The following is a 7,865-nucleotide window of genomic DNA, read 5'->3' on the forward strand; positions in this document are numbered from 1 at the left end:
CAACCGAGGATAGTAGTAAGTATAAGTATCCTTCACATCCGAGGATAGTAATTAAGTATATGGGTACGTAGATTGCACGTATGTGTCCTGCACAACCGAGGACGATGGTATGGTAGTCTAGTAATAGTATCAGTACGAATCTATTCAACCTTATTCCTTTAAAACCCATTCCCAAGCCCCGGGAATCCCATGCCTTAGTAAGAGTGTGAACTCACCTTGATTTGCTCGGTATGCTATGCTCTAGGGTTTATCAAGTGTCTAAATCCGTTACACACGACCTAGGATATGTTGCACATGATATGATGTAAGTGTTTGCATCAAATTAGGGTTTGCAGGTCATGAGAAATCAAGCAACTGTGTTTTTGTGTGTTTAGTGTGTACATGCAATTATCACATAGGAGGCTCACGCATGCAGGATCATGTAGTTGAAATCAAAATCATGAAATCATATATCGTATCATTCAGTTATAAGCAAACATGAACGGTTGCATGAAACTATATACAGAAGCATAGTGTTTGTCATAACAGAACACTCATTTACTTATTTTAGCATATAAAATCAATAACACTTGGACAACACAATCCACTTAACATCTTTGGACTCCTCTGCATCATAAAAAGGTCGGACAGGGCCTTGATCTTATCAAACTCAGACAAGTGTGTGTGTGTGTGGGGGGGGGGTTTCCCCTGCTTAAACTCGGACATGGGGGTGGGTTTCTCTCACAAGGTCGGACAAGGGGAAAGCCCACAAAACTCGGACCCAACCACCCTCCAAAACTCGGACATATGTGATTTAAGTGAAATGTTCGGACTTGTGACACCCATCAAACTCGGACATGAGATTCCTCTCATTAAATTCGGACCAAGGGTGAGCCAAAACTCGGACATCTACCCACAACCAAAAACTCGGACCAAGCATATGTTCTTTAAAGTCGGACCTGTTAAACATTTCAAAAACTCGGACTATGTTTGATTTAATAACTCGGACTCCCATATCATTACCCAAACTCGGACTATGTTCATCATTTAAAACTCAGGTAACATGCACTACAAAGAACTTCGGACCATGCTTGACATCCTTAGACGTCGGACATAAGTTATGCAAAACTCGGGTTATGTGATTTATGCATAAACCTCGGACTATAGCGTATATCAAAACTCAGACTATGATCATTCGCAAACCTCAGACAAATAATTAAACATACGATTGTTCACCTTATCACGATTGTATCAGTTACGTTTTATTGTTTTTCATACGAATGAAAACCCTAATTATACATTTTCTCATTGCAGCATCAACATAACAATCATTATTTCTTCATATCATGCATCAATATCATCAAGAGGATCGATTATACAATTAGTACATCATCATAATCACAATAATCATAATCAAATTAAAGTACAGAACCATTAAATCAAAGCTAGGGTTTGCAAGTATTCTAATCACCAAGAATTGATACAATCAGGAAATCAATAAACAAAAATCATTTACCTTGTGTTGATTCTAGAGAAATGTGGAAATCGAAAGTGATGAATGTCTTGTGCCAATGATGGTGGTGATGATGATTGCTAGAGAATTAGAGAATTTCAAGTACGTGTTTTGGTTTTATGTGCAAATGATTAGTGAAAAGGGGATTAGGGTTAAGTATGGTTTAACTTTCACTAAATACTCTATACACCCTGAATTACTTTATTTTACACAACTACACCATCTCATAACAATTTCACAATTCCACCACCAAGTTCACATATTTGACAAGTCTTTCACAATTACAAACAACCATGGACAATCACACACTACCATTTATTGCACCAAAGCGTATACAATTCCATAGCAACTAATTGTGCAAATAAACAACTAACAATAAATGAACGTGCAATAAATGTGAAATATGAATCTTGGAAATTTGAGTTGTCACATTATCCCCAACTTAAAAGAAATTTCGTCCCGAAATTTGGTACGCACTCACTGAGGAAGCTAGGTAAGCTGTATTGTTCACTGGTTTTCCTGGGGTGTCACATCATCCCCCCGTTGATTTGGAATTTCGTCCCGAAATTCAGTAGTAGTAGCTTCAGTCTCAGTAGTGGATGCATTAGTTCCGAATAACTGGGGGTACTTTTCTGTCATCTGGTCTTCGCGTTCCCAGGTGTACTCTGGGCCACGTCGGGCGTTCCAACGAACTCGAACAAGAGGGATTCTCTTGTGTTTGAGGACCTTAACATCCCGGTCCGTGATTTCAACTGGTTCCTCGACGAACTGCAACCGCTCGTCGATAGTGAGTTCTTTAAAAGGAATGATGAGGGTCTCATCTGACAGGCACTTCTTCAGATTCGACACGTGAAATACGTTGTGAACTGCACCGAGTTCAGCTGGTAGGTTCAATCTGTAGGCTACTGAGCCTATTCGTTCTATAATCTCGAATGGTCCGACATACCGCGGATTGAGTTTGCCTCGTTTTCCAAAACGAACCACACCCTTCCAGGGTGAGACTTTAAATAATACCCGGTCCCCGACCTGAAATTCCAATGGCTTCTTACGCTTATCCGCATAGGCTTTCTGACGGTCGCGGGCTGCCGCCATGCGTTGTCGTATCTGTGCAATCTTTTCTGTGGCGTCCACTACAATCTCTGGACCCGTAATTTGACTATCCCCCACCTCTGCCCAACAGAGAGGTGACCGGCATTTACGCCCGTACAATGCCTCGAATGGAGCGGCTTGTATGCTGGTGTGATAACTGTTATTATACGAAGACTCCACTAACGGGAGATGCTTTTCCCAGCCGTTGCCGAAATCGATAACACATGCCCGAAGCATGTCTTCAAGAGTCTGGGTCGTTCGCTCAGACTGCCCATCCGTCTGAGGATGATATGCTGGGCTCATGTCTAATCGTGAGCCGAAAGATTTGTGCATCGCTTGCCATAGTTCTGACGTGAATCGTGCATCCCGATCTGAAATGATAGAGGTTGGCACTCCGTGCCTCGAAACAACTTCTTTCAAGTAGACGTCTGCTACGGTAGAGAACTTATCTGTTTCCTTAATAGCCAGGAAGTGTGCAGACTTGGTGAGTCGATCCACGATCACCCATATAGTATCGTTCCCACGCTGGGATCCAGGTAGGCTAGTAACAAAATCCATGGAAATTTGCTCCCATTTCCATTGTGGTATCCCGGGTTGCTGAAGTAGGCCTGAGGGTTTCTGGTACTCCATCTTGACTCTCGCACAAGTCAAACATTTGCCGACGTACGTTGCGATGAGGGCTTTCATGCTAGGCCACCAGTATGTAGTTCTAAGATCGTGGTACATTCCATCCGAGCCTGGATGTACCGAGTAGCGAGACTTATGAGCTTCATCCATCACAAGTTCTCGTAAACCGCCGTACAGTGGAACCCAAATACGTCCTGTTACGTAGTAGGCGCCGTCTTCCTTCTGTTCTAATCGTTGCCTCGAACCACGTAAAGCTTCAGCCTTTACGTTTTCTGGTTTCAATGCTTCCACCTGAGCATCTCGTATCTGTACAGGAAGATCAGACTGAATGGTGAGCTGCAAGGCTCGTACACGCCTAGGTAGAGTGTCCTTTCGACTGAGAGCGTCAGCCACAACATTGGCCTTGCCTGGATGGTACTTGATGGCGCATTCATAGTCATTAAGTAACTCGTCCCATCGTCGTTGACGCATATTCAATTCCTTCTGCTTGAAGATATGCTCGAGACTCCTGTGATCGGTGTAAATTGCGCACTTGGTACCGTACAGGTAGTGTCGCCATATCTTGAGCGCGAAAATAACAGCTCCCAGCTCTAAATCGTGCGTCGTGTAGTTCCGTTCATGAACCTTGAGTTGACGAGAAGCGTAGGCAATAACTTTATCCCGCTGCATCAATACACAATCCAAGCCCTTGTATCTGTCACAATAGACTACAAAATCATCCGTGCCCTCTGGCAATGAGGGAATAGGTGCGCTGCAAAGCCTATCCTTTAAGTACTGAAAAGCCGTTTCTTGTGTATTACCCCAACGATAGGTAACACCTTTCTGTGTCAACATAGTAAGCGACTGTGCGATCTTGGAGAAGTCTTTAATAAATCGCCTGTAATACCCCGCCAAACCCAAGAATTGGCGTATTTCTGTTGGTGTACGCGGTGCAGGCCAGTTCCTGATCGAATCTACCTTGGATGGATCGACATGAATCCCATCCTTGTTCACCACATGGCCTAAGAAGTGGACTTCACGAAGCCAGAAGTCGCATTTTGAAAGCTTGGCGTACAATTGGAGTAGATCAGAATGTCGTCGATGAATACAATGACGAATTTGTCGAGATAGGGTTCGCACACCCTGTTCATAAGATCCATGAAAACTGCAGGCGCGTTCGTAAGCCCGAATGGCATGACTAGAAACTCGTAGTGACTGCAGCGGGTTCTGAATGCTGTCTTGGAGACGTCCTCATCACGGACTCTCAGCTGATGATAACCAAACCTTAGATCAACTTTGGAGTTAGTAACTCGACCCTTGCAACTGGTCGAATAAGTCGTCAATGTGTGGAAGAGGATAACGGTTCTTCACTGTAACCTTGTTTAGTTCACGGTAATCAATTTCACATCCTGAAGGTGCCATCCTTCTTTTTCACAGATATTTGGTATCCAATAGTTCTTGTCCAGAACGAGGGTTGCGAACAATCTTTTCTTTGCATAGGATTTCTGCTTGCTGTTGCTGCTGGCGATTCCGATTTGCAGGCCGTGGACTCCTGAATCCTTAGCTTCATAGCCCATCTTGAGACACCTCTGGCAACGTCCCTCGTTGCACTAACCACCGTGGTGTCTGTTGCATTAGTTACACATTGGGTGAATTCCCCGATATCCACCCTGCCCCTGACCACCAGTAGTTGGCTGACTCGGACTCTGGTGATCACTATTCTTGCGCTGCTGCTGTGCTTGAGACTGAACGGTAGCGGAACCCTTGCTGGAATACCCATCCCATTTCCGCTTGTGTGTCACTAGGAGTAGCGGAAGTAGCAGAAGTGGTAGCGGTAATAATAGCGCTGATACAACTAGGCAGCCTGTTCTGTTCCACTGCCCGATCCGTGAAGCGATGAGCAAGACACTGAATGTCTTGGATGTTATCGAGGTTAGCCGATGTAGCATGGCTCTGAATCTCTGAGGCTAGACCCTTGAGGTACAATTCGATACGCTTGCTTGGAAGGTCCACCATGGTTGGACACAAGATAGCCAGTTCGTTCGACCGTTTCGTATAAGCATCAATTTCTGACCCCGTCATTTTCAAATGGTAAAGCTCCACTTCCAACTTGTGGATGTCACCACGCATACAGTATTTCCTTTTAATGCGTTCTTTGAATTCATTCCAGGGAGTGGCGTTAGCAGCTGCCAACCCTAGTATCTGTACTTGCGCGTTCCACCAGGTTAGCGCGATTCCTTCCAAAGTACCAGTGGCGTACTTGACCCTGCGAGCCTCAGGGCATTCACACATCACGAATACTGACTCGAGCTTCCCAAATCAATGGAGTAGTCCCACTGCTCCTTCTGTGCCACTGAATGTGCTTGGACGACAGTCCATAAAGTTCTTGAATGTGCAGACAGGTTGCTATGCGTTCTGACCCGTTACGCGAGAAAGATAGATCAAGGTTAAGCGCGAGAGTTGGGTCACGAGAGTAGGATCTAACATCCTAGGATAGGTCTGGAATAGCATGTTATACCTCCTGCTTGTGCGGCTGCAAACGCCGCAGCAACTTGTTCGTTAATGAGAGCCGTCAACTGGGCTTGAGTTATGTTAACACGTCCAGACATGATCGAACAGTAAAGGTAGCATAAGTATGAATGGTTTGCGAGTGGTGCGATGACAGAAAAGTGTAAGCACGTAGGTATTCTCATGCAATAGTGTCATGTGTATCTAAGCATACTACGAGCAAAGTTCTATACATTTCTAGCAAGCAGGTAATAAACATAAACCTTATTACCTAGAATGTCGAGTCTTGCACGTGGAGCGAAGCGTCGTTGTGGATCGTTGAGAGCACTGTTCTGGTTATAGTCTGGTTTTAATAAAAACGTGTTCCCATATTAAAACCAAGTTCTCTATAACCAATGGCTCTGATACCAATCTGTCACACCCCCAGAATCCACCCGCGGAGTATCACCGCTTGGGAGCGTGACTGACCAGGATCAAGCCACCAATCATACAGAACAATACATATAATAAAAGTAATTGTCATTTCAACCAAACCAATTCCATATGAAAGGTGTTCCAAACCATAGGAAAGTTATCATTGTTTAGCGGAAGCGTATTATTAGAAATCCCATCGTAAATAAGTATCAAATATCAAAAGTGTTTAACAAGATAATCATGATCCAAGCCCCACAACGACCAGCTCCTCCGTGTGCAAGCTCCATATACCTAACGACCTGCAAGGCATGTAACAGAGGATCAACAACTAGTTGAGCGAGTTCACAGAAAGTAAATGCGTAATAGTAAGTTCGTTTGTAACAGGTGGCTCTACTGGGCCGATAGTACGTTCTATTGGTGGGGGCTTCCCATGTTGTATAACCACTAGACTACTCGTAACCATAAGTATCCTTCACAACCGAGGATAGTAATAAGTATAAGTATCCTTCACATCCGAGGATAGTAATAAGTATAGGTATCCTTCACAATCAAGGATAGTAGTAAGTATAAGTATCCTTCACATCCGAGGATAGTAATAAGTATAGGTATCCTTCACAACCGAGGATAGTAGTAAGTATAAGTATCCTTCACAACCGAGGATAGTAGTAAGTATAAGTATCCTTCACATCCGAGGATAGTAATAAGTATAGGTATCCTTCACAACCGAGGATAGTAGTAAGTATAAGTATCCTTCACAACCGAGGATAGTAGTAAGTATAAGTATCCTTCACATCCGAGGATAGTAATAAGTATAGGTATCCTTCACAACCGAGGATAGTAGTAAGTATAAGTATCCTTCACATCCGAGGATAGTAATTAAGTATATGGGTACGTAGATTGCACGTATGTGTCCTGCACAACCGAGGACGATGGTATGGTAGTCTAGTAATAGTATCAGTACGAATCTATTCAACCTTATTCCTTTAAAACCCATTCCCAAGCCCCGGGAATCCCATGCCTTAGTAAGAGTGTGAACTCACCTTGATTTGCTCGGTATGCTATGCTCTAGGGTTTATCAAGTGTCTAAATCCGTTACACACGACCTAGGATATGTTGCACATGATATGATGTAAGTGTTTGCATCAAATTAGGGTTTGCAGGTCATGAGAAATCAAGCAACTGTGTTTTTGTGTGTTTAGTGTGTACATGCAATTATCACATAGGAGGCTCACGCATGCAGGATCATGTAGTTGAAATCAAAATCATGAAATCATATATCGTATCATTCAGTTATAAGCAAACATGAACGGTTGCATGAAACTATATACAGAAGCATAGTGTTTGTCATAACAGAACACTCATTTACTTATTTTAGCATATAAAATCAATAACACTTGGACAACACAATCCACTTAACATCTTTGGACTCCTCTGCATCATAAAAAGGTCGGACAGGGCCTTGATCTTATCAAACTCGGACAAGTGTGTGTGTGGGGGGGGGGGGGTTTCCCCTGCTTAAACTCGGACATGGGGGTGGGTTTCTCTCACAAGGTCGGACAAGGGGAAAGCCCACAAAACTCGGACCCAACCACCCTCCAAAACTCGGACATATGTGATTTAAGTGAAATGTTCGGACTTGTGACACCCATCAAACTCGGACATGAGATTCCTCTCATTAAATTCGGACCAAGGGTGAGCCAAAACTCGGACATCTACCCACAACCAAAAACTCGGACCAAGCATATGTTCTTTAAAG

This window comes from Helianthus annuus, chromosome 15 (assembly GCF_002127325.2).
Source record: "Helianthus annuus cultivar XRQ/B chromosome 15, HanXRQr2.0-SUNRISE, whole genome shotgun sequence".
Classification (NCBI taxonomy): domain Eukaryota; kingdom Viridiplantae; phylum Streptophyta; class Magnoliopsida; order Asterales; family Asteraceae; genus Helianthus; species Helianthus annuus.